This window comes from Dendropsophus ebraccatus, chromosome 4 (assembly GCF_027789765.1).
Source record: "Dendropsophus ebraccatus isolate aDenEbr1 chromosome 4, aDenEbr1.pat, whole genome shotgun sequence".
In the NCBI taxonomy this organism is placed as follows: domain Eukaryota; kingdom Metazoa; phylum Chordata; class Amphibia; order Anura; family Hylidae; genus Dendropsophus; species Dendropsophus ebraccatus.
The window spans coordinates 68,812,883-68,840,834 of record NC_091457.1 but is presented as its reverse complement, the minus strand read 5'-3'; the positions used below and the strand labels follow the sequence as shown (position 1 = coordinate 68,840,834).

Genomic DNA, 27,952 nt, shown 5'->3' with positions numbered 1-27,952 from the left:
TTTTTGCGTATACAGAAAGTGGTTATACCACATAAATTATATATTAAATAGCATTAGCAACATGTCTACTTTATGTTGGCGGCATTTATTAAACTATTTTTCATTTTTTTTACACAATAGGGAGCTTAAAACATTAGCAGCAAATTTCCAAATTTTCAGTCAAATTTCAAAATCAGATATTTTTAGGGACCTGTTCAGGTTTAAAGTGTATTTGAGGGGCCTGTATGTTAGAAAGCCCCACAAAGCACCCCATTTCAGAAACTGAACCCCCCAAACTCTGCAAAAGCACATCCAGAAAGTGTTTTAACCCTTTAGGGGAGTCACAGAAATAAAAGCTAAGTGTGTAAGGAATTTGAAAATTTTAATTTTCTGTGCAGAAATTTTATTGTAATCCAATATTTTTCATAATTATAAACCTATTACCAGAGAAATGCACCCCAATAATTATTGCCCCGTTTCTGCAGTTTATAGAAATACTCCATATGTGGCCCTATTGCGCTATTTGACGCAACCACAAGCCTCAGATATAAGGGAGCGTCTAGTGAATTTCAACGCCTCCGTTATATTTGGTCATTTTTGACTGTACCACTTCAGGTTGGCAGAGGCTCTGGGGTGTCAAAACCTAAAAAACACCCCTAAAGGGACACCATTCAGAAAACTACACCCCTCAAGGAATGTAACAAGGGGTGCGGTGAGCATCTGGACCCCACAGGTGCTTCACAGATTTTCCGAACAATATGGCGTGAAAAAAGAAAAATTTATTTTTTACACTAAAACGTTGTTCTAGCCTTCAATTTTTCATTTTCTTAAAGGGATAAGAGGCAAAAAAAGACAAAAAATGTGTAGCGCAGTTTCTCCCGAGTACAGAAATACCCCACATGTGGCGATAAAGTGCCAAGGGGGCGCAGGACGAGCCTCCAAAGGGAAGGAGCGCCAATTGGCTTTTGGAAGCTGAATTTCACTGAAAAGGATTTCAAGGGCCATGTCGCATTTACAGAGCCCTCGTGCTGCCAAGACACTGGAAACCCCCCACAAGTGATTCCATTCTGGAAACTACACCCCTCAAGGAATCTAACAAGGGGGGCAGTGAGCATATGGACCCCACTGGTGACGGGCACAAATGTGGAACAATGTGACGTGAAAGGGAAAAATTTCATTTTTTCACTTTCATGGCACAAATGTGCCCGTCATCAAGGGGTCCATATCCTCTTTTCCCCCCCTGTTAGATTCCTTGAGGGGTGCAGTTTCCAGAATGGGGTCACTTGTGGGGGGTTTCCAGAGTTTTGGCACCACGAGGGCTCTGTAAATGCGACATGGCGTTCATCATCCATTCTAGCCAAATCCAACCTCCAAAATCTAAATGGCGCTCCTTCCCTTCGGAGGCTTGCCCTGCGCCCACATGGTGCTTTATGTCCACATGTGGGGTATTTACGGACTCGGGGGAAATTGCTCTACACATATTGTGTGTTTTTTTCTCTTTTAACCCCTTGTGAAAATGATAAATTCAAGGCTAAACCAACATCATAGTGTAAAAAATGTAATATTTCATTTTCACGCCACATTGTTCCACATTTGTGCCCGTCACCAGTGGGGTCCATATGCTCACTACACCCCTTGTTACATTCCTTGAGGGGTGTAGTTTCCATAATGGGGTCACTTGTGGGGGGTTTCAACTGTCTTGGCAACACAGAGGCCTTTTGAATGCAACATGGCCCCTCAAAATCCATTCCATCCAAATCCAGCCTTCAAAAACGAAATGGTGCTCCTTCCCTTCGGAGGCTTACCCTGCACCCGCATGGTGCTTTATGTCCACATGTGGGGTATTTACGGACTCGGGGGAAATTGCGCTACACATTTTGTTTTTTTTCTCCTCTTTTAACCCCTTGTGAAAATGATATATTCAAGGCTAAACCAACATTATAGTGTAAAAAATGTAATATTTCATTTTCACGCCACATTGTTCCACATTTGTGTCCGTCACCAGTGGGGTCCATATGCTCACTACACCCCTTGTTACATTCCTTGAGGGGTGCAGTTTCCATAATGGGGTCACTTGTGGGGGGTTTCAACTGTATTGGCAACACAGGGGCCTTTTGAATGCAACATGGCCCCTCGAAATCCATTCCATCCAAATCCAGCCTTCAAAAACCAAATGGCGCTTCTTCCCTTCGGAGGCTTACCCTGCACCCGCATGGCGCTTTATGTCCACATGTGGGGTATTTCCGTACTCAGGGGAAATTGCTCTACACATTAAATGTTTTTTTTTATCTTTTAACCCCTTGTGAAAATGAAAAAACATGACAAGATTAATAATTTAGAGTAAAAATTTTACAAAAATTACACTAAATGTTGGTCTAGCCTTGATTTTTTTCCATTTCCACAAGGGGTTAAAAAAGAAAATGAACACAAAACGAGTAGGGTAGTGTCCCCTGAGTACGAAAATACCCCACATGTGGGCATAATGTGCCATATGGGCACAGGGCAAGTCACCAAAGGGACAGAGCGCCATTTAGAGGCTGGAATGGAGGATGGAGGCCATGTCGCAATTACAAAGCTCCTGTGCTGCCAGGACAGTAGAAACCCCCCACAAGTGACCCCATTCTGGAAACTACACCCCATAAGGAATCTAACAAGGGGTGCAGTGAGCATATGGACCCCCCTGGTGACGGGCACTTACGTAGAACATGTGCCGAGAAAATAAAAAATACAATTTTTTTCACTTTCACGTCCCAAATGTGGCCGTCACCAGGGGGCCATATCCCCGCTGCCCCCCTTATTAGATTCCTTTTGGGGTGTAGTTTCCAGAATGGGGTCACTTGTGGGGGGTTTCTACTGTCCTGGCCGCACAGAGGCTTTGTAATTGCATCATGGCATCCTCTAATGGGAATGGCGGCCATACCTACTTAGCTGGGGAAAAGGGACAATTCTAATTTATTTGGGGGTATTAGGCCAATTATTCGTTTATAAGGTTGGAAATGACAGGTGTCCATCAAATTCAACCTGTGTTGATCCAGAGGAAGGCAAAAAATCCTCGTGAGGCAGACGACAGTAGCCTCATCACAGGGGAAAAATTCCTTCCCGACTCCATAATGGCGATCAGAATAATCCCTGGATCAACGTGACCACTGAAATAGGAATAAGGGGAAGAATTTAGATAATGTGGAACCCCAATGACGTGTGGTACGCCTTGGAGCGATCCAGTATGTAGAGGCCGGGGTGATCAGGACAGGCGTCACACTGGAAAATGGTGTCCTTCCTGATCCCCCTGTTACCCCACACTCTGCACTTCTTCTGGCGTCTCCTGTTCTCCAGTGTGGGGGACGTCACCTGGAAAATGTTGTCCTGGTGCGATACGGGGTCCCTCATATCCAGAAGCGCTGGGTCCGCTCCATGGCTGCTAAATATTAGGGCGCTATTACTACTTCTGATATGTTCGGATCGTGCCGGAAGCTACAGGGCAGCGAGGGACCGGAAGAGGGGGGTGCCGTTATAAACGTTATCCCCGTACAGGTGGTGACCTTTATCCAGCAGTGGGAAGATCAGTTCCCGGACGATCTTCCCACTAACTCCGAGGATGGGGGGGGAGGGGGCATCTGGGGGCTGGATTCGGGTGTCCCTTCCTACATACACTCTAAGGGTACATGCACACTGCGGAATCGCGACAGATAACCCTTCGTGCATTCCACAGCTGGCACCCGCCGGCGGACTGATGCAGGCGCACGTCTCCGTCCGTGTCATAGACTCCATTCTATGCACGGGCGGATTCCGCTCTCCGTCCAACGTGTTCATTCTTTGGATGGACGACGGATTCCGCCGTGCATAGATTGGAGTCTATGACACGGGTAGAGACATGCGCCCGCATTAGTCCGCCGGCGGGTGCCAGCTGCGGAATGCACAAAGGGTTATCCTTCGCCATTCCGCAGTTTGCACGTACCCGAAATCTGTAAGTGTACCCTGAGGTACGCTCACAGAGTTTGTAGAATTTCACACCATACTGTGATCTCTTATTGGGACGGTACTGGCGGAAAAGACGTGTCTGGGGGGCAGCGCACACTACGCTACCCCCAGACACGTCACTGGATGATGAGGATGAATGGAGGAAAGAAGGATCCCCCCCATTCATCCTCACTGGCTGTTTCGGTGTCGGAGGTAATAATAACGTATCCCTCTGACGCCGAAAACACCCTGGGGGCCATCTTTATACGGGGATTGGTATATGGGGTATGTAGTGGTGTAGTGTCAAACTTTATTCAATGTAGTGTGGTGTAATGTAGTGTTTTTTACGTGTTTTTTTACAGTAAGTATAAAAAAAAAACCTACGCCAACAAAGGAGTTGCTGATAAATGCCGCACTTATGTGCGGCACTTATAAGCAGACCGTGGCAGTAGGATATAGAAAAAAAACACCCTACGCCAAAAAGGAGGAGTTGCTGATTAGCAGCGCACTTTCGTGCGATGCTGATCAACACTCAGCGGCGATAGGGTGCGGAAAATAGAAAAAAAAAAATTTGGAAAAAAAAACAAAACCTTTTTCTACATTCAGAATATCCCTGTAGCTGCTGATAAGTGTATTACACATATCAGCCGCTAGGGGGCAGCAGAGCGCAAAATCCGGAAAATGACGAGGCTGGAGCCGAAAATAGCCGAGAGAAGACGACGGGGACCGCCGGAAAGACCCGAAGACCGAACGGAATGACGGAGGACGCCGCGAACCCGGAAGACGCCGATCAGGAGCCCGGGACAGGTGAGTAATGTACAAATACCTGCTCTGGACCCCTCGGCTACCTAGCTGAGGGGTCCAGGGCAGGTATTTACTATATTGTGGGACTCTGATCGCCGTGCCACAGGCCCGATCGCCGTGAACGGCCGGCCGGCCGTTCACGGCGATCGGGCCGGTGGCACGGCGATCACCATTACTTTTTACAGTAATGGCGGTCGGTGCCGTCCTCGGACAGCACCGACCGCCATTTTTTTCCGGGTCATCGGGTCACCGATGACCCGGAAAGGTTCCGATCGCCGCTATTGGCTGATCTGAATTGATTAGCCTATAGCGGCGATCGTAAGCACGGGGGGTGTTAACCACCCCCCGTGCCGTGAAGCTATGATGGCCTGCTATGATTTATAGCAGGCCATCTTCCCCGACCGCTGTGTGTGAACACGCAGCGATCGGGGAAACATCGGGCGTACCCATACGCCCGTTTGCGTTAAAGCCCAGGCAACGGGGGCGTATGGGTACGCCCGATGTCGTTAAGGGGTTAAAACAAAGCTAGACTTACTTGTATCCAGGTCCAGTCTCCTGAAAGCAGCTTTTTAGTCTTGTGCTTGTTGGGGAAAAAAAAAGAGAGAGGGAGGGAGACTAAATGCAGGAAGTCCGGCCTGTACAGAGTGTTGTGGCTCAATGCGTCCGCCAATCAAATGGCTGCCTTCTCTGTAAGTTTCCTGGGTTGTGGTTTTTTTTTTTAACCAGCACAAAACTAAGGGCCCTATTCCACGGGACAATTATTGTTCAGATTATCATTACATAATTCGAATCTAAGCGATAATCGTTTGGTTGAATAGCAGATAACGATTAATGACCGAACAAGAAATCGTTGATCGTTTAGTAAGACCTGAACCTATTTTTGTCATTGCTCCTTTGCAAATCATTCGCTATGAATAAGACGTCGTTTGGTGGTTTGCAGTAGTGCCGAATGCAATAACGACGACAAGACGACCGCAAGAATGATCATAAATAACGATTATCGTTCTATGTAAATGGGTGAACAATTTCAGGTCTTTCGCAATAGTGGTCGTTTAGATCGTTTATAGTTAACGATTATGCGAATGATAATCGTCCCGTGGAATAGGGCCCTTAAACACTGCCTTCAGGAGACTTGACCTGGATACAAGTAAGAATAGTTTTGTTTTAAAGCATGATAACAAAAAAATATATATTATTGTAAATTGCAATCTTGCTTTATATCACCTCTCCTGTTAATTTAGATGTTGACATTTATAATAAATTGTGACACTCTAATGTGCTCCCACCCACCTAAAAAAAAAAAAAAACTAAACATAATTCTTACCTCAGGTTGAGGGCACAACACTGGTGGGGGGCAGTGATATCAAACATAACGTCTCATATATTGCAGTCCATTGTGAGATTAAGGGCGTATTCCCACGTCCTGTATTTTACGGACGCTACAAATAGGGAAGTCCTTTATCAGAGTGTTTCTTCCCTCAGCACTATAATGACACAGCCACGTGTCTCTCTCTTCACAGTGCTGCAGAGATTAAAACAGTTTCCCTGCTCCCAGCTTGATATTGATGCAGCATGCTGGGTGGGGAAACACTCCATTACAGGACTTCCCTGTAAGTAGCGAACGTAAAAAAGGTGATGTGGGAATAAGCCCTGACAATTAATTCCATACTTGTTATTATCTATTCAGTCTCCTTTCCCCAGTTCTGAACTGCTGCTTTCTGCTGAAGACATAAAAATATTGTGTGTGAGCTTTTTTCTCTGTCTACCCCTCCTTCCCCCTCCCCTTCGAGAGGGCTGTTGTAAACAAGTCCCTGGCAGGTTTTATATGCAACTGTGTGGCTTTTTTGTAATGCCAGGAGGATTAATAACAGTTAGTTCATCAGCACCTTGACTTTAGATTAATGGTGCGTTCACACCTACAGGATCTGCAGCTGATTTTCTGCAGCAGATTTCATTTAAATAACGGAACACAGCATCAAATCTGCTGCAGATCCTGTAGGTGTGAACGCACCCTAAAGGGGTATTCTGCCCTAGACTTAAAAAATGAAATGCTCCCAAACCTAGCTAGTGTTGCTGACCAATTCCCATGAGTATTTTGAGCATCTTCCATCTATCTAGCTGATGCCTTTTCTGGGTTACAAGGATTTATAAAAAACAGTCTTTATAAGATGGTGCTGGCCAGGAAACTACATTTCTTATTAAGTAGTGCTTCTCCCTGATTGGTCTGTTTGTAAACCCACCCCCTTAGCTTTCTTTCCTGTCTTTCACTTCTCTCTATTACTACCTTTCACTGTAAACACAGTAGTGTGTTTACTGTGCAACTGAACCAGCAACTGAAAGAGAGCAGCCATGACAGACCAGACCAATAGTAATGAGCAAAACGATTATAAAATATAGTATTATATACCTTCAAAAACTTTAAACACCTCCTGGCAATACTCATTCAACACCTCCTAACAATACCTCAAACTCCAGGCCGTGTTGGGACATGGTACGGGCCGAGGAGACGGAGAGGGAATAGGACCAACTGTAGGTGAAAGGAGATGGAGGATGAAGGTCACAGAGAGCGATAAGAGGCACAGATACAAGACCAGATAAAGAGGGGCTGTGTGCCTGCTCAGGTAACACTCATACAACACCTCCTGGTGCAGGTCAGAGTGAATGATAACAGTAAACACAACATTGGTGGATCACATTGGTAGATCACTACCAATCATATTTACTAAATGTAACGTTTATCAGCTGGTTCTGCTCTGCTCAGCATTCATGCATTGAAGCAGACAGAAGGCGCACACTCTTATGCTGGGTTTACACGGAACGATTATCGTGCAAATTTGCACGATAACGATCGAATTCGAACGATAATCGTACCTGTAAACACAGCGAACGATCGAACAACGAGCGAGAAATCGTTCATTTTGATCTTTTAACTTGTTCTTAAATCGTCGTTCATCGTTCGCAAAAAATTCGCTGATCGTTCCGTGTAAACAGTCGTCGCAAAAGTCCGTCCGCCCGCAGCCCGGCCCCCGCTCATCCCCAGCCCAGCCCCCCGCTCATACGCAGCCCCCTGCGCCGGCTCGATCGCCAACCCCGGTGCCCATATTGCCACCCCCGCCGCTCCCATCGCCACCCCCGCCGCCGCTCCCATCGCCCCCGCCGCCCCGGCCACGAGCATACCTTACCTGCTCGGCGTAGCGGGTGTTCGAAATTCCCGGCTCCCCTCTTCAGTGCATTGATTGGCTGAAGAGGGGAGCCGGGAATTTCAAACAGCTCCTCTTCAGCACTGATTGGCTGAAGAGGAGCTGTTTGAAATTCCAGGCTCTCCTCTTCAGCCAATCAGTGCTGCCATGCATTGATTGACTAAAGAGGGGAGCCGGGAATTTCAAACGGCTCCTCTTCAGCCAATCAGTGCTGAAGAGGAGCACTGATTGGCTGAAGAGGAGCTGTTTGAAATTCCCAGGTCCCCTCTTCAGCCAATCAATGCACTGAAGAGGGGAGCCGGGAATTTCGAACACCCGCTACGGGTGGGGACGGTCAGAGCAGCGGCGGGGGTGGCGATCAGAGCGGGAGCGTCGGGGGTGGCGTTCGGAGCGGTGGGGATGGCGATCGGGGAGGCGGGGGTGGCGATCGAGCCGGCGCAGGGGGCTGCGGGTGGCCGGGCTGCGGGGGGAGGGGGGGCTATCTTAAAACGATCGCAAAACGATTTTTCCGTACGATATATCGTACTCTCTAAACGCTGATCGTTAGATAAAAAAAAAACGGTACTCAGACATCGTTAATTGTGCGATCGGGCCAATTATCAATCCGTGTAAACCCAGCATTAGGGTCCATTTACACAGAAAGATTATCTGACAGATTATCTGCCAAACATTTGAAGCCAAAGATAGAAACATACTATAAACACAGATCAGGTCATAAAGAAAAGCCTGAGATTTCTCCTCTTTTCAAGTCCATCCCTGGCTTTGGCTTCAAATCTTTGGCAGATATTCTGTCAGATAATCTTTCTGTGTAAATGGACCCTTATTGGAGGTACGGCCCACTGAAGGTGATGTTAAGTGGGCAGGGTTATAATCGCTAACCCAGCCCAGTGAAGAGATGGAGGACACGTGATCAAGGTCTCAAAAGGTGGGGGATAGGAGGAGGGAGGGAGCAAGATGGAGTGGACTCATTTTTGCTCATTTTTTGTAGGGAGAGGAGGTGAGTTGGAAAATTTAGCCACAAAGCAGCCCAGAACACGTCATTACTTGCTTTGAGTAATGTGTGGAGCTATGTCTGAACTATTTAACAATACAATAAAGGTTTGAGGTACAATACCTCCCAGCATTGTAAAGAAGCTACAAAGATACAGCCAGGTTGGGTACTTGTTTACTTCAGCCATCTTGGAGGGCAGTAGGAGTAGGGGGAGACTGGGGAAAAAAGCTTACACACAATTTTTTTTAAGCAGCAGCAGCTCAGAACTGGAGGAAGGAGGTTGAATAGATGATAATAAGTGTGGAATGAATTACTAGTCACACCATGGGCAGCAACATATGAAAAGTTATGTTTGAGCAGAATACCCATTTAATTGCCTGCCTGTAGGCCTCAAGTGCTTGTGTTCTATGAGAATATATAACATGGCTGGGAGAGAGCAGAAAATATGCTCAGAAAATTAGCACAGAACCTGCTTCTTTTGAATTCCCATTCATTGGATAGTCCTGTTTCCTGAGGGCAGGTCTATGGAGGCCTCCTTATGAGTGAGAGAAGAACACACCCAATGGTCCTACCAACCATTCCTTCTACATCGGTAAAGCAGGTGTAGAGAAGAGAGTGGTTGGCATGCTTTCTCCCGGAAAAGGTTGTTTACTAGCACCTCACATAGGAATCTTGGAGCTAAAGTTAAAACATCCAATAAATGGGAACAACACAAAGCAGCAACATAGATGAAGAAATATAGGAATGTCTTATATTCTCTGGGAAATACTGAATATTTCTGAGTTCCAGAGTCTTAATTTTAAATCCACACAGCTATGTAATGAAATAATACATGAGAATTAAGCGCTGTTTTCATAATATGACACCTGTCAGACTTCCAGATACTAAAAGACATGGGCAGTTGTTTATTTCAGAAATAACAACTTTGCAGCAAGAGTGAATATATGAGCGCTGTCAGGGCCGGCAATTAGATGTTGTTTACTATCAGGATAACAGCTCAGAAGGCTCGCTGCCGAATACAATGATGTGTCTTTCCCTAAGGATCAAGAGCAGCGATACCCCACTTATACAGAGCATCCTGCCCTCTGCTGAGACCCATGCTTCCCAGTCTTATTAACCCCTTAGTTCCCAAGAGATATACCCAGATAGTGCCATACAGTTTTAGGTTATTGATTTATAAGTAATGGAAACTTAATAGTTTGGTTTATTCCATCGAATTAGAAGAGTGCAAACCACTGAAATACATAGGCTTCTTGACTTGGATATGGGTTGGACCCTACTCAACCCCAGGAGATTGCAGGGTGCCCTACTATCCCGAGTATGGTGACCCCGAAATCCTAGCTGAAAGGAGCCGCATGCCACAGCGATGTGCATGCGCAGCCTGCAGCTCAATTCAGCCAGGATTTTTCGGTCTCCATACTCAAGATGGGGTGGGGGGAGGGTTGCTTTAGCAGCCTCCATGTTCTCTCTAGAACAGGACTTGCAGTCATCAGCCATTTAATACCCAAAATAGTACATTCATTTCAATGTCTGTGTTCACTGTACTTTGGGTTGTTTTCAAGGGTTATTCCTATCTTGACAAGTTATGCCCTATCCACAGTAGAGATGATCCAACATCGGGAAATGTTAGATTCGATCGAACTCGAACCTTCAGCATTTGATTCCCGATGCCTTCCCACAGGACCACAAAATCCTGGTTGAATGGGCTGCAGGCTACATGTGCACCAATTCTCCATTCATTCTCTATGGGGCCATCAATTGCAGCATTCTGCTCTGGTTTGCATAAATGGTCAAATCATTGCTTGTGTCATAGGGAAACTACGAGACTAATTATTTTTACTTACTAGAGATGAGTGGTTCAGCAATTTTGCCTAATTCTAGCATAGTCCAAACCAAACTTTAAACAAATCGCACTAAAATAGCTAAACTATGGTAGCTACACTAGTGGGACTATTGTGGCTCTCAAAAACCATGTAAAAAATGCATATTTAATGATACTACCTCCTGGAGTTTCTGCTTAATCTTGAACCCAGTGAGGAGGTGGAGTACACCCCTATGTGAAGGCCATGTGGATTGTGGGCTGCGGCAATCACCTGCTTCATTACCAAATTAAACTTTTTGCTGTAACTGTAATGAAACTTGGTTTGGGGAGTTCGGTTCGCTTATCTCTATTGCTCACATTAAAAGAAAAAAGGAGAAGAAAAAAACTCAACACAATTGTTATTGTGTATCTTTTAAAAGAAGTCAGGAATCATAAAATGTATTAAACATAAAAACTATATAAATTAGGTATCGCTGAAATCGTATTGACCCACAGAAAAGAGTTGACATTCCATTGTAACTACACCTCTATTTCACATCTCTAACAATCTCTATCTCTTTTCAACAAATAGGTGTTAGAGATGAAAGATTTGCTCACTGTTAGACATATCCATCTCATACGGGTCATGAAGTGTTTTCTTCCTGCCAATAGCTCTGCATTATTTGTAACATGACAATCACAGAGTTCAGCCCAAACCACGGAATTAATTTGATTTATGCCCTAAGCCACATCTCAAACAAGGACTCCCAAGATGTAAATTAAATTAATTTATTAAATACGTAATGGCTGGGTAAGGCACATGATGACAGAGGATACTTGTGTCAGCGTTCAATAATAGAGAGCTCATTGTGAGACCAGGGAGTCAGCCTTATTACAATATGTACTGTATGGCAAAGGCAAATTAGTAATACAAAGCACTTTTAATGTATTTTCATCTACCATATTATGTTATTAAGCTTTTCTAGTAACATAATAGAAGTGCAGAATAAAACAAGGTTTACACATAGTACAGGATCACAATGCTGATTGAGGTGCGTTTTTTAAACCATGTGTTTGTGATTTTAATTAAGTGTCATGTGATGTCTGATACCGCCCATGACCAAGTAGTTGTTAGATGTCTATATCATCCATAACCTGCATTTGGGGTATGATTTTTTAAAGCTGTAATACACTTATTCTGCTAGATCGCGCTAGCTTACCAAGCCTATACACGGCTCAATTATTTTTCTGCAACGTTCAACAATGTTAGCAAGGTCTGTGTAGCCCTTGCTAAAAGAAATAAAAAAAAATACTTACCTGTCCAGGCTCTGCCAGTGTACTGTGGCATTGTTCCTGTGTTTCCCACTCACGGCAGCCACCTCAGGGACTTCTGTTCCCATCTTTGAAATAAAAGGCCCCACAGCCAAATCACGGGCTGAGACGGGACAATGCAGCGGCCAGTGATTGGCTGAGCAGCCTGTCCCTTCAGAGACGGGTTTGCAAGTGGTGAATGGAGAACACATGAACAAGGCAGCAGAATACTGGGGGAGTGTAGAAAGGTAAGCATGTTTCTTTTTTTCCCCTTTACCCTTGCATCAGCTGCTGGTTGTGACACGCAGCCATGCACGGCCAACGATCAATGATTTTTAAATGTGTTAAAAGACAACGATCAGCCAATAATCATTGCTCTATTTCATAGGGCCCTTAGGTAGTGAATGAAATATATTGAGCAAGGAGAAGAAAAAAGAAAAGGGCAAAAAGGGGTAATTAACAGGCAAAAGCTACTATTAAGGAGTGGGAGGAAATTTTAAAGTGTCCTTGTTCTATAGAGACATGTCAAAAATTTTGATTGTTTTGGTTCTAGGTGCCCATACCCCATTGATTGCTAGATAAAGTCAGGAGAAACACATGGCCGACCTCATGTCGAAAATCATTACAAACTAGGGAAATACATAGTGCTTGAAAAGAGCGCCCCTTTACCAGTGACTTCCTTTTAAGAGAAACTTTAACTCTGGGTCCCGTCCCTTTAAGAGCGACATGGATCCCGTCCTTTTAAGAGCAACATGGGTCCCTTTAAGAGCGGCTTGGGTCCCTTTAAGAGAGATCTTGGTCCCGTCCCTTTAAGAGCGACATGGGTCCCGTCCCTTTATGAGCGACTTGGGTCCCGTCCCTTTTTGAGCAACTTGGGTCCCTTTAAGAGCGACATGGGTCCCTTTAAGAGCGACATGGGTCCCTTTAAGAGCGGCTCTGCTACTTATAATGGTAAAGATCATTGCTCAGTTACCATGACAATCTTACTCATGTCAGTGAGACAAAATTGTTAAGGACTTTCCATATATAACATCTTCTATTGGCCAATAGTGGACATGTGACTGTATGGATGTTGTGATGCATTGACTGACAAGACCTTAGAGTTTCTATTGGCTGCTATATTTCAGCTATTTGCATATGCGCTGTGATTGGCTGTTAGCGTTTAGAGTATGGTCATTATTTTCTATGGGAAATTTGGGGTCTTTACACGTAAATGTCTTAAAAACGACAAATCCGATCGAAACAAAAAATAGCACACCTCACACAGCCGAGGGCTTCGAAATGCAGTTTGAACTGAGTCTGTGCGCAAAGCGGTTCGGGCTGTATTAGTTGCAGAAAAATAGCTGGAAGAAACGGAAACGGAAGAAGAAACGGAAGAAGAATACAGATTACAATATAGTGCTTTTCAAGCACTATAATGACAGCAATGAAGCTTCAAACTTTAAAACTCTGGGAGGGATTTATCAACCCCCTACATCTTCAGTTTGGTTGGAAACAGTCACAAATTTGTGTGCAAGTTTGTGTTTGCGCACAAATTGATGACTTGTTGCCAATTTACATCAAGTCTAAAGAAGTGAGCGGAGCATGGTGGAAAGGAGGCATGGCCTAAACACTGTCAGATTTGCTCAGACCACTTAGGGTGCTTTTACACAGAGAGATTTATCTGACAGAGTATTGAAGCCAAAGCCAGGAATAGACTATAAAAAGAGAACAGGTCATGAGGGAAAGCTTTGGCTTCAATAATCTGTCAGATAAATTTCTTTACAAAGGTAAACAAACAATTATGCATAGTTTTGAGCAGAGCTGTCAAATGCTTTGGGATCAGCGACATTACCCAAACCAAGCACTCAGCTTTTGATTTCCCTTGGCTGCAAAGCTGTGCCCTAGAACTTTTAGGAAAACATGGATACAGCCTTCTAATACAAGAAACCTGTGGTTCTTAAAGTGACTTTGTATCCACTAACTCACCCCACCAAACCGATAGAACCATCTGTTTGACCAGAGTAAATTGTCTTGTCTTTAAAACGTGTCTGGTGCCTTGGTTAGAGCAAAAAAATGATCTTTTAATTTGCCGCAGCCAAGACAATGTGGCGTGGCCTAGAGTGTCTGTGCCCCAGGTTTGTGATGCCTCTCATTCCTTCCTCCTTATTAGAAACACCCCCAGACAGAATCTCTATTCATCGCTTGTCTAAACTGCACTTAGGCTGTAGTGACACAGCTGCAGTTTATATAAGTGATGAATAGGAAAAATCCTGCCTGGGGGTGTTCCTAATGATGAAGAGGGTGGGGAATAAGGAAGGAAAGGTGTCACAGACCTGGGGCAAAGATACACCAGTTTGACACAGTGCTGCAGATTAAAAGATCATTTTTTGCTGTCACCAAGGCATCAGGTGCATATTAACTCCCTAAGGACAGAGCCCAAAATGGCCTTAAGGACTGCGCCAATTTTCAGTTTTGCATTTTTGTTTTTTCCTCCTCTATATAACTCTTTTATTTTTCCATCTACAGGGCCATTTGAGGGCTTGTTTTAATTTCAGGAACAGGTCTACTTTGTAATGGCGTCCTTCAATCTACCAATAAATGAATGAAGGAACCCCCAAAATATCATTTTTTTGGGACAAAAAATGCAAGAATGCAAAATTTTGGCCCTATTGTGACTCTTATAGCACTTTTATGATTTTTACCTATGGGGCTGTATTGGGCATCATTTTTTGAGCCACAATCTCTAGTTTTTATTAGTATCACATTTGTGTAGATGGGATATATTGATCACTGTTTAATATTTTTTTTCATTTATAAAATGTAATGAGAAAAATTAGCAATCCTGGCCTCCTTTATTTTAATAGATCGAACAGTTACGCATGCTACAGTATGTAATATGTTTATTTATTTTATTATTTTTATGTGTTTTACTTCTAAAAGGGGAAGGGGGGCTGATTTAGATTTTTATTGGGGGAGGGGCTTTGGGGCATTTTTGAAAACATTTATTCATTTATTTTTTCACACTTCTTTTTAGCCCCCTGCCCCCCCATGGGACTTTTACATACATATATTAGATTGGTCATAATGATCTCTGCTATGCCATAGCTGAGCAGGGATCAGTGTTATCTGCCTGTGGCAGACTTTATCAGAAGACAGAAGACCAGACTGCACTGAGGTAAGCTGCATACCCCTGGCAGTGAGGCCATGCAGTCGGGACCCCCACAGACACGCTGCAAGGGTCCCCATAGGTAAGTGACAGGAGTTGCTCCTGTCACATTTAAACATCACAGCGTTTAAGGGGTTATTGACCATTGCGGGTGAGGGCCTGGCTGATAGCATCCTGCCCTCACCCGCTATGAAGCGAGCTCAGCTCCTGAGCTCGCTTCATAGCACGCCCTCCCCCAACCGCCTAATGCATTAAGTCACAGTTGGCAGGGGCATACATGTACGCCCTCCTCTGTCCTATCTTCTTTCTGGGACCACGCTAACCTGATGAAGTTCAGGACTTTAGTGGTGTCAGTAAGTGTCACAATGGTTCAGCCATGTTGGTGAGGTTGAAAGTGAAGTATGATGAAATGATTGTTTGGCTTCTAAAAATAAGAGGGATGTTCTTGTAATACAGCTCTCTAAATGATACAAAGTGACATTCAGAATCTGCCTTTATTTCGTACTGAAAATCCCCCTTCATTTTTCTCGAGGCTTAGTCATGGTTTTGTGACTCAATAGGAAATAGGGTTAGCATGTCATGGGCCATGTTTTGCTTAGCTCTTATTTTTTGCTCTGCTGGACATTTTATACAAAGTCAAGATCATGCAACCAAGAACAGTTTATGTTCAGTTAATCCTGCTATAGATCAGCATAGACAGAATGATCCCCCTCTCTAAGGGCTGGTACAAGATTAGAAAACCGTTCCTGCATTTTGTTCTAGAAACAGGGCCATTCTTGTGTGGCATTGTAGTTTATTAGCATTCACATGAATTAGGCTGAGATGCAATACCAGATCCAGCTCTTTGAATATGAGCTTTGGGGAAATTTGGGATATGTGCAAGCAAAGACCTATCTTAATATCATAGGACCTTTGTATTAACTATTGGGTAGCATTTATAATAGTAGTTTCCTCATATGTAGCAGATGGATCTGTTGGGCCCCCTTGGACTTCGGGGCAAGAACAACTGCAGCATCTACCCTTTCTATAGTTTAGCTGCATTAGGACAGTGTATACACAGAAGCTTCTCTAGATTCTCTAGAGTGTTAATGCATCCAATAATTACCCTTCAGAGGGTAGAAACTTCTGTGGGTAGACTATGACTGGCCATTCCAAAGCTTCAAAGGGAACATGTTTCAGCATTTCCCCATCTGATTGAGATGCTTCTAAGAAACAGAGAAACATAAGTTGGACATTGCAGTGTCTTTTTATGTGCCTCCAAAAGCAGGGAGTCCAGCCTTTGACAGGAGTTTCTGGTCCTGTACATACATTCTGTGGAGAAAAGTGCATAGTGTGTCACAGAAATAGGTTAACATGCTAACAGTCATCTTTAAATCTTCATGCATACATATCACCTATCGTTAAATATTGCAACCACTGCTGCATGTACCGCTAACAATACTGAGCCACTGCTGATGTCTGTTCTAATGCATGTGCCCCCAAAATTGTGGAGTGCTGTTAGCCTTATATAAATAAAATTATTATTATCGTTGGCATTAGAATAGACATAACACTTGGCGCTGTCTGTGTCAGTGGTGCTGCATGGCACCCAGCACTCTGCAGCAGGTCAAGCAGAAAAAAAACTGTCAGTGAAAACTTGTTCTCCTACAGGGTGCCGTAACTGCATATAATGTCTGTTCTAATGCCAATATGCATTCGAATAGACATCGGGGAGGCTCGTGCTGCAAGTAACTGAAGCTGCACAAGCAGCCTGCAATTCCCAGAACAGCCATTGGTGGCAGCAGAGGGGTTGTGTCACCCTTCACTGCTGCCACTTAGTGTAAGGATATAAATATATACACATATTGGGGAAGATTTACACTGTTGTAAACTGCCTATAGCAACCAATCACAGCTCAGCTTTCAGCTCTAGTAAAATTAAAGAGATTGGTTGGTTGGTGTGGGCACTTTACACCATGTAGCGGCACTTCCGATAAAGTGAAAAAGTGTTTTTTGCTCAGGGAAAAAATAGCAGTTATTTTTCCCCGAGCAAAAAAACACTTTTTTATTTTATCGGAAGTACAGATCTATCTATCTATCTATCTATCTATCTATCTATCTATCTATCTATCTATGATGGCCAGAGGAAGTTGAGCCTGAGGACATAACAGCTGGACAGGAGAGCTGGAGAACAGGATGCCATCTATCTGTGCTGTCAGTTTCCGGATCACACAGCAGTATTTATTTAACTAGTGTGCTGCTGCTGCTGCTGCTGTGATCTGGAAACTGACAGCACAGATAGATGTATATCCATGCTCTCAGTTTTAATGGCTGCACGAACGATACATGGATTGTTCATGCAGCCCGGCCGCTCAATTTGTTGTTCCATGAAAAGGTACTGCAAAGCACTGATCTTTCTCATCGGTGCTTGTCTGCAGCTGCCCACAGCCAACAGATCTTTTAATACAGAAGGACCTTTAGTATACTTGAGCTGACTGCTAAAGGTCATAAGATGATTCTCAATCAGAGAAGAACACAATAAACTTGAGTTGAATTGGCGCCAGACCAGAGTTAGGGGAGTATAACAATGAGGCCTTGGAGGAATGTAGTACAGGTACACTGCCAAGCTGTGGCCTTGGTACATACTCCACAGGAAAAAAACGGAGCTAACTAATGACTAATAGTGGTCATAGGATTATGGAGATTATGCCACGGTTGGAAAAGGCCTATGGTTACATTGTACGGGCTGCCTCTGACATGGTGTAGCTGAAGTTTCCCATCAGTCCTATATTTCGCCCCAGGAAGTTTGCAGGATTGTGGGAATGTGGGAATGCCCGTGGATATTCATTTATTATTCTAGCATCGTACAGCCGGTCCTTTATAAAATCACTTAAAAGTTGCCACATAACTTTAATTTATCAAACTTTTTTTTTTTTTTTTTTTTTTTTTAAAGCTTACAGTTAAGTAGTCCCGCAGATACATTAGAGCTAGATGTACACCTGATGTTTGGAGGCCGTTTGTGGTTAATACCTGGTAATATTGTCCTAAATCATCCTCTGATTTTAATAGTCTGGAAGCCAATTTGATGCACTGTGCTCTTACAATTCTGTAGAAATTATTTGCTAAATGAATTTCTAATGGATAATTTCAAATGCAGAAAAGCAGCATAGGAGTTAGTGGTTTTGCAATATGTAATATCAATTGTCCATTTACCCAGGCAGCACAGTGAAGCATGGATCAAGCATGAGGAGGGTTTAATGTACAGCTATATCTCCTATTACCACTTTAGTTCACTATGTGAGAAAGGAGGTCACAGTGAGGTTTTTACCCTTCATGAACAGGAGGGTAACCACCAGAATCGAGTCACGGTGACTGGATACATTGGCTAGGACTGTCCCTTCAATTGCTTAAGTCTTTATGCAAATGTTATACCAGGTCTTCCATCACGTGTCTGTTACATCCTACTGTACTATAGTTCACGGGAGGACTTGTATATAGAAAACATAACATAACCCTAACTGGGTCTATCCAGGACAGCCTGCATAAGATATACAATCTCTGTGAGAAGCAGAAGGAGTGGGACAACAGTAGGACACTCAAACTGACCGACAAGGCCATGTGGACCAACACAATAAAATTAGAGTGCTGGCTAAACACATGCCTGATATAGTGTGAATAAACTTTGAAAAATAGCATAGCAAATACTAAATACCAATGGTGTGGGGTCAGTGTCGGACTGGCCCACCAGAGGATCCGAGGATCCTACGGTGGATCCCAGCCTTAGAACCTGCACTAACTCTGACTTACATGTCTTTTCTCACTGTTTCTGCATTGGTGGGGACCCATGATCATTTCATTTAGTGGGTCCCAGATACCTGAGTCCAACATTGTGTGGGGGCTACCCATATGAAGTTACAGTTTCAGGTTCCATGCACATAGTATGCCCAATAGTGTATGGATACCCAGTACAGTACCCATAGATTTCTGTGGGTCTCTCCTACAGTGTTTATTCATTAAAGTGGTAATGTGTACTTTAAATCTAGGGGAGAACATAGTGACAACTGAGCATTCAATATTATGGAACATAAAGTGCCTACACATTCCTAAATTGGACTACCGTACAGGGTATGTGCACATCTTTGTTATGTATCTGAACCCTATTGGATATAGGCTAGAAAAAGAATGTTTTTTGTTGTTGTTTTTAGAATATAAAGCAATATTTGCTGCAAAGTAGCTCAGGAGCAGGGGCTAAAATTATTAAATTTAATACCTGCATCTGAAGGTAGGATCTTTGAGGTTGTGGGTTCATTGAGTTCAGCACTACTGGTCTCCAAAGTGTCTGGTATACTGTTTCCTTCCATTGTAAGAATAGAAAAGGTACTTTTTGAAAACACACGTAAAATGTCATAAAATGTAAGATGCCAGTTACATGATTGTGGTTGTGAAATTGTGGCAAACATGTTATGTTTGTTTCTGGCCAAATAGAAGACCAGCTCACACCACTGATGCAGGATACAATGCATGGATGTGCAGAGAGGCACAAAGACACTGCAACAAAGTAACAAAGATCCAGCCATTTATGGTCTCACATTTTTCTGGCTGGAAGGAAGGAGAAAACTGATGACATTTATCTTGTAGATAATGTGGTTAGGTAAAGGGAATGTAGAGTATACTTGGACAGGGAGAAGGAGTTTAAAACCACCTGATGAAAGTTGATTAGCACTGAGCAGAAATGATGGCTGCCAATGAGTGCTATGCATCAGCCACTGTTGCCTGTAGTGGTGGTGTTGGTGGTGTTACAGTGTAGGCAGGTGTGTCTAGTCAATACAGAACTTCACTACACTTAGTGAATGGTACAGTGACAAGCCCATACTACTTGAATAACATCATTAAAGGGGTTAGCCACTTTCCCCCCTCTATTGTCTCCAGTTCAGGTGTGGTTTGCAATTAAGCTCTATTTATTTCAATGGAACCGAGTTTCAAACCCTACCCAATCTGGAGACAAGAGAGGGGGAAAAGTGGCCATGTTTTTGTAGCGCTGAATATTCCATTTAATCCAGTTATTGTGCCTCTGCACGAACAACACAGGCCTAATTTCATCTTCATGGACGACAATGCTCCAAGCTTATCTTTAGGGACCAGCTGCTGGAGACTGCAGCACCTCAAATGGAGGGGCCTACACTTTCTCCAGACCTAAATCTCATAGAAGACCTATGGGATCAGCTGAGTCGCCATGTAGCGCCTCCAAACTCTGTAGCCCAGAACCTCAATGAACTGAGGTCTACCCTTCAAGACAAGTGGGATGCCATGTCTCAGCAGACAATAAATCAACTTGTTAACAGCATAAGATGTCACTGTTAGGGTATATTCACACGAACGGTCTCGCAGCGAGATTCTCGCTGCGAGACCGGCAGGTCCTGGCAGTTCCCACAAACTATATACTCGCTGCGGTCTGAACGACTGCAGCAAGTATGTAATTCTGCCGCCCTTAACCCCTTCTGCTTCCGGCCGGCTCCCCCGCTGTAAGCATACATTACCTCTCCTTGCTGCACGGGTCCGGCGTCCTGCTCTTCCGCCCGGCCAATCACTGTGTTGCCCAGCCGCAGCCACTGATTGGCCAGATGGGAGAGCAGGACGCCGGACCCGTGCAGCGAGGAGAGGTAATGTATGCTTACAGCGGGGGAGCCGGCCGGGAGCAGAAGGGGTTAAGGGCGGCAGAATTACATACTCGCTGCGGTCGTTCAGACCGCAGCGAGTATATAGTTTGTGGGAACTGCCAGGACCTGCCAGGCTCGCAGCGAGAATCTCGCTGCGAGACCGTTCGTGTGAATATACCCTTAAGCTGAAATTGAAGCAGCTAATGTTATTTGTGCTCTTCATGTCACGTGTCTTCGCACAGCACATGCTGTCTCCATGCTATGTTGGGCCCAGATTTATTCAACTGTCAGAAAACTGAAACTGATGTAAACTGCCCAAAGCAACCAATCATAGCTCAGCTTTTATTTTTACCAGTGTTGAAAGCTGAGATTGGTTGCTGTGGGCAGTTTACACCAGATTCTACTTTACACAGTTTGATAAATTTAGGCTGACGCCTTACCGGCAGAACAGTATGCTGATGTATACAATGTTACCATGGCCATTGATTTTAATAGATCGAACATAGTCTATTGTCCGTTGCCCTTTGTCGATTGTCATTTCCATTGGCTGATTGTTAAAGTAATGCTGTCCCCCCCTTAGGCTGGGTTCTGTTTAATGGAAACATTATTAAATTGTTACTTTTAACATACAAACATTTTTTTTATTTATTTTTTTAATAATGAAAGTCAACGGGAAAATGAATCCAAAGGGGATGGCTGGCACACAATTGCTTCCATTTTTTATCAGTTTTTTTCCCCCATAAAACAGATATGTTAAATGGACTGTAAAAATGCAGTGTGAACCCAGCCTTACTCTTGCTTTATTTCATTAGTGGACAGTGTCACCTAGGAGGGGCTTCAGGGCAGTTGGGCCCCATCTCCCTTCTGGGGATGGGCCCCATGAAGCCCCGCCTAGGTAACACTGTCCACTGATGAAATAAAGCGAGATAAAGGCTGGGTTCACACTGGATTGGCTGGGTTGAGACTGACTTTCTAAAACAACCCATAAAGCATAGAGTGACATAGAACGTCATTAAAGGCATGAAATGCATTGGGTCATCTTATGTCAAACATGCCATCTGAAAAGCTCCATGTCAGCTTTTGCATGATCTTCAAAACCAGTCCAAAGGATTTAATCTTGAATAAATTAATTTACAAACGTCACTGGGCAATTAAGTGCACTAATTTCCAAGTGCAATGCTTTCCTCTTCACATCCTATCAATGAGGCCGCTAAGCCGTATGTGACTTTCCATTATCAGTCTATTAATGGTTTTAGAAGCACAGGGATTGTGAATGGCTCTTACGTAATGCTCTAACAACCTGTGCATTAGGAGAATGACTAGCAATTTAGCTATAAAGATCAGGAAACAGAATTAAGCATTTAATGTATATTGCCATATTTCCAAGTAGTAATTTATGTTTACATGTCTTTTTCCTCCAGGCCTTAAGAAGCATCAGTACACACAATGCAAACATCACTTTATATGATAAATCTCCCTTTTAAAGCACTCTGGACAATTATAGCAGGTTAAGGAAAATGTGCTAAAACCCACCCAACATACATTGTATAGGAAGAGTAATAGACACTCAACCGCCCTTTCCTTAAACTTGATGTAACCACAACATCCAGAGCTTGTTCCGCATCAACAGCAGCAAAGGCTTCTGAGATGAATGGATATGTTGAGCTATAGATACATTTACTTGAAGTTATTAGTGCAAATTTTTTTTTTTTTTTAATCCCCCCCCCCCAAACAATTTCATATGACTGAATATCAAGGCACAGTAGACATGCAGGATATTTACATTTCAGGCAAAACCATCATATTTTTTAGAATATTGCTAGTTTTATGTTTACAACAAATATGAAAATGTCAGTATCTAGCCTGAAGAAGGGCAAATGTTTTGCCCAAAATGTTGTAATTCAAATGTTGCCAGTGTAATTGATCAATATTCAGTAATTCTAATTCATAGTCTGTGTTCCAAGGTAGACAGATGAGCATTGTGAGATCACAAGAAAAGCTATCACCTACCCTAAAATGCCCAGTAAAACCACAATCTCACAACATCAGTGTTAATAGTTTTATTACCTTTTTAGGACCCCTTTGAAAAGGGTACTCAGGCATTGATATTTTTAATATATAGGTTTCAAGCCTATAAAATGAAGAATACTAAAGACTATGGGGGACATTTATCAAACTAATTGCGCCTGTTTTTAGTCTAATATATCTAGTTTGCTCTCAAAATTAATCTAATATGAATTTGTCAAGCTTTTTTAGACAGGACTATCCAAATTAGATGCGACTTTTTGAATTCGATTTTTTGTTGTTAATTAGATCAAAAGTGCGCCAGAATTCTTTTTTAGCTAAATTTATTGACTGCTCAATTTTTTTTAAAAGTTGCGTATATTGGCGCATCGCTACGTCTGCTCCGAACCAGGTGAATTTATTAGACTAATTAAAAGACCATTATTTTTAAGACACATTAACTATGCTATTAGACAATTTACATAAATTGTGTTTTTAGATTTGTTACTAAATATCCCCCAAAATGATTACACGTTTATGTCTATTACAATAAATATTTATGCAACAAAAAGCCTGTGGAGCCTCATTTAAGAGTCTTGAAACACAGGACTAGCCTGATATCCCTCCGGGAAGGACCCGTGGTTTCCATACAGAAGCCACCCCTTGGATATCTGGCTAGTCCTGTGTTTTGAGACTTTTAAATGAGGCTCCACAGGCTCTTTTTTTGCATATTCATGTTTCCCAGGATGCAATGCACCTAGGATTTCACTACATTGAGCACTTTAACTAGCAGCCGGCAGTGTTATCTTTGGCTGGTCTCCCTGAGATCAGCGATCTGTTTCTCTTATGGCTTTACTAGGCATTGCTCCCACATAGCCAGAATCCTGTTCCACACTGATGGCGGGCAACACCCCGAAACAGCTGTATGTGGATGGATACCTGGCCTTGGTTTTTCCTTTGTCATTACGTGGACTTATAGGGACACTTAATATTGTGGTTTTGGTGGTTTCCCTACAGGAGCCGTCCCCTGGCTGGATCCTTTCCAGAGGGATATCTGGCTAGTCCTGTGTTTTGAGACTCTCAAATGAGACTCTATGCGCTCTTTATTTGCCTATGCATGTTTCCTAGAGGGCAATGCACCTTGGATTTCACTACATTGACCGCTTTAACTAACATCTGGCAGTGTTATTTTTGGCTGGTCTCCCTGAGATCAGCAATCTGTTTCTCTCATGGCTTTACTAGGCATTGCTCCCACCTAGCTAGAATCATGCTCCACACTGATGAGGGGCAACCCCCCAAAACAGCTGTATGTGGAAACCTGGCCTTGTTTTTTCCCTTGCCATTTCATTGACTTATAGGGCCACTTAATATGGTGGTTTCTCTACAGGAGCCACTCCTTGGCTGGGTCCTTCCCGGAGGGATATCTGGCTAGTCCTGCATTTCGAGACTCTAAAATGAGGCACAACAAGCTCTTTTCTTTGAATATTCATGTTTCGCAGGGGGCAATGCAACTAGGAATTCACTGCACTGAGCGCTTTAACTAGCAGCCGGCAGTGTTATATTTGGCTAGTTTACCTGAGATCAGCGATCTGCTTCTCTTGTAATAATATTTATTGACAGAACTGCATTTTATATTGCAAAGCTGAAGCTAAATTAACGTATCGCTAAGCCGTGGTAAGCCGTGATTGGACCCCACAGTGTGACTTTAAAGGGGTACAGGCACTCATATTTTTTTTATATTCTGCTAGGGTAGCACAGGAAATAATAAATAGCCTAAGTTCACATACCACACTCCCTCTTTGGTCCTACCATCATGTATGAGCAATGACAGCCCCCTCAGCCAATCGCTGAATGAAGAGGGATAGGACCATGGCCACTGATTGGCTTAGCAAGCTCTCACAGAAAACAGTCTTGGGAATAGCAGCCAGAGCGCTCCGCGGAAAAACATACTATAGAGCTGCAGGAAAGAGGGAAGCCTGGAATACAGTACTTTAATTTAGTAGGTGATGTAAACCTATGTAGTGATACCCATTTCCAATAGTTCCACAAAGTAAACTATGTGGAATTATCTCAAGGTTCATGAAAAAGAAACAAGGCAAATAAGTCATTTCATTCTAAGTGGTTAGGGTATACAGTAATAGTAGTAGTTTAGCAGTGGAAACCAGTGCAAGAACTTCTATGCAGTAACCCCATTTCAGGGGTAAAAAAAATTCTGAACCAAAAATACTTTTGCTTTTTGGTGAATTGGACAACCAGAGACTGCAAATTTGGTAAACACTCACTCAGCAGATTGTGTGCATGTTGCGCAGCTCTAATTTAGTCAGCACACAATCTTTCTTGTTTTCTAGATCTGAATGACTACTCTGAGGTGTGAGTTAGATGGATAAGCTTTCATAGCAACTCGTAAAAATAATTTCCAGCAAATCACTTGAGAGGAAAAATTGCATTTATTTTTAAAAGTGAGCTTTCTGCACAACTTAACTTCATTGCGTACACAGGCAGCGGACTGCACAAATGAGAGCTCCTGATCAATCTAGCCACTAAAACTAATTTGTGCTTTTATTTATTTTTGATCAATTGTGTTACTGTCAAATAACTGGTTTGGCTCCATTGTCCTGCAACTGTGTTCTATTGCTAAATGTACAACTATTATCCTCTATTAACTCTCTAAGAACGTGTGGTTACAAAGTTAGACCATGTTCACACTGTCGTACCAGTTGGATGATCTTCATTTCTAATGAATTGGGATGCGGGCGCATCCGTGTGCACCCGCATCCCAATTCGTCGCTGCACACAATGGAGCATGCGGCCAGAGCCAAACACTCTATTGTGTGAACTGACAGGTTCTTTGCAGCCGCTATTGAAGGAGCAACGGCTGCAGAAAACTGACATGTCAGTTTTTCCTGCGGACGGATGGAATCCCAGCCGGAGCGTATACTATATGTATATGCTCCAGCCGGGATTCTATTCATTCACATACAACATATGTGTTGTATAAATCACAGCCGTTGTTGCAAATTGCAACAATGGCCGTGATTTATACAACACATACGTTGTGTGAACATAGCCTTAGGCTGGTTAAACGTTCTCAAGAACTCTGTTATGTTACCTAATTCTTTGTCGGCATAAATCAGACTTAATGCTTAGTGGTCAGATGCTACAACGGTCTTTTCTGAAAATACCCTTCAGGTGGGATAGTGCCGAAGCATTAGCTGTGAGTAAAAGTAAACAAATTTAAAAAAAAAAATATATATATATATATATATATATATATATATATATATATATATATATGTATTGCACAAAGCCTCAGCTTACAAAAGGTAAGAAAACTGAAAGGGTCTAAAGATTTTTTTTGAATGCTACTGTAGTGTGGTACCCACTGGGGATGATGAGTGTTACGGGCTATCCAGGGGTAGTAGTGTTATGTGATGTTGCAAGGTGGTACAACTAACCCAGGTGGTCCCTGTGATCCCAAAAAGATCTTGTCAGTGGGGTCCTCAAACGGTGGAAAGTCCTTGACCATAAGGTCCTCCCCTTAATACCGTCCTGGCTGGCGGTATGTGGGTGCCAATGATGCTACAATGTACAGCACATGCTAAAAGGCAGAGCCCACACGTGTGTCATACTGACACCCTCCCCTTTTTTCTATAAATTATATATATTATAATGTACTGTGTATGTTAGATATTACTGTCCATTTAGTACTAAAATCATGTCAACTCACACAGCAGTAATATCATCCACTATAAAAGTGCAATACCTTAAAGCGACACTATATTCACAAACCCACTCCCCCAAACCGCTGGTACCCTCAGTTTGGTGAGAGTAAGTCCTTCATGGTTGTGTCTTTTAAAATGCACCTGGTGCCTTTGTTAGGGTAAAAAAAAAACAATTTTTTTTTTATTCTGCAGCAGCTGAGTCAATGTGGCGGGGGCCTATAGCAGTGCTTCTCAATTCCAGGCCTCAGGCCTCACCAACAGGTCATGTTTTGAGGATTTCCTCAGTTTTTTACAGGTGATATAATTATACTCAGTGCATCAGGTATTATCACAGGTTTTTTTTGTATGGAATATCCTCAAAACATGACCTGTTGGTGAGGCCCGAGGACTGGAATTGAGAAGCACTTGCCTAGAGTGTCTGTGCCCTAAGCCTGCGACGCCTCTCCTTTTTCCTTCCCTCCCCCCTCATCATTAGGAACAATCCTGGGCATGATTTTTTCTATTCATCATTTGTCTAAACAGTGCACATTTGCCTTAATGATCCAAAGCAGCACATGTGCACTGTTTAGACAAGCGATGAATAGGAGAAATCCTGCCAGGGATGTTCCTAATGATGAGGAGGGTGGAGAGGAAGAAACGAGAGGCACTGCAGGCTTAGGGAATAGAAACTCTAGGCCACGCCACATTGTCTCGACTGCTGCAGATTCAAAGATCATTTTTTATTCTAACTAAGGCTTGGGGTACATTTGAAAAGACATGGCTGGAAAGGACTTCTCTTCAAATGGATGGTACGAGCGGTTTGGGGGGGAGGGGGGTTGGTTGGCAAATACAGTATCACTTTAATCTGTTGGACAATGACGAGTTTGTTGAGTGAACTTACCGACAGTACCACACTAGCTCTTTCCTGGGCTCAACAGGTTGCAAGAGCCAGCTGCAAGTCACAGACAATACAATCAGTGGTGTGGGCCTGGTAACAAGGAAGGAATATCCAAGATTTTCATTAGAAGGCCAAGTCTAGCCTCCAATGGAAAGTAATGTGTTGAGTTGTACACACTCGCAAGTGTTCAGACCCTAGAGTCAGGACCACCTGTGTCAGTCAGGCAGCATACTATGAAACCAGGAAGCACAGCCCATTGTTGTTCTCCTCAATGCAGCATATGGACAGTCTGGGCCTGATATGACCATGTACTCCAAAGAAGTCGATCAACTCATGCTTTGTGCAAATAAAGTAAAGTGGGATATTGGGTAACGTAGACCTAAAGGCTGTTCTCCTCTTTGCCTCTCCTATAATTTGATCCTAATTATTAGAAAAGAAGCCCATTATAAAATGAGATGGACTATGAGAGCTGGACTATGAGAAGACTATTACCTATTATATACTATTTACAATGCATAGTACA

At 43.2% G+C, this 27,952-nt stretch overlaps 1 long non-coding RNA gene across 5 annotated transcripts in view; it reads left to right on the top strand.

Moving 5' to 3' along the window:
- The window catches only part of LOC138789716 (uncharacterized), a 107,123-nt gene that overhangs the window by 5,886 nt on the left and 73,285 nt on the right, over window positions 1–27,952 (top strand). The gene's annotated exons all lie outside the window — the stretch shown is intronic.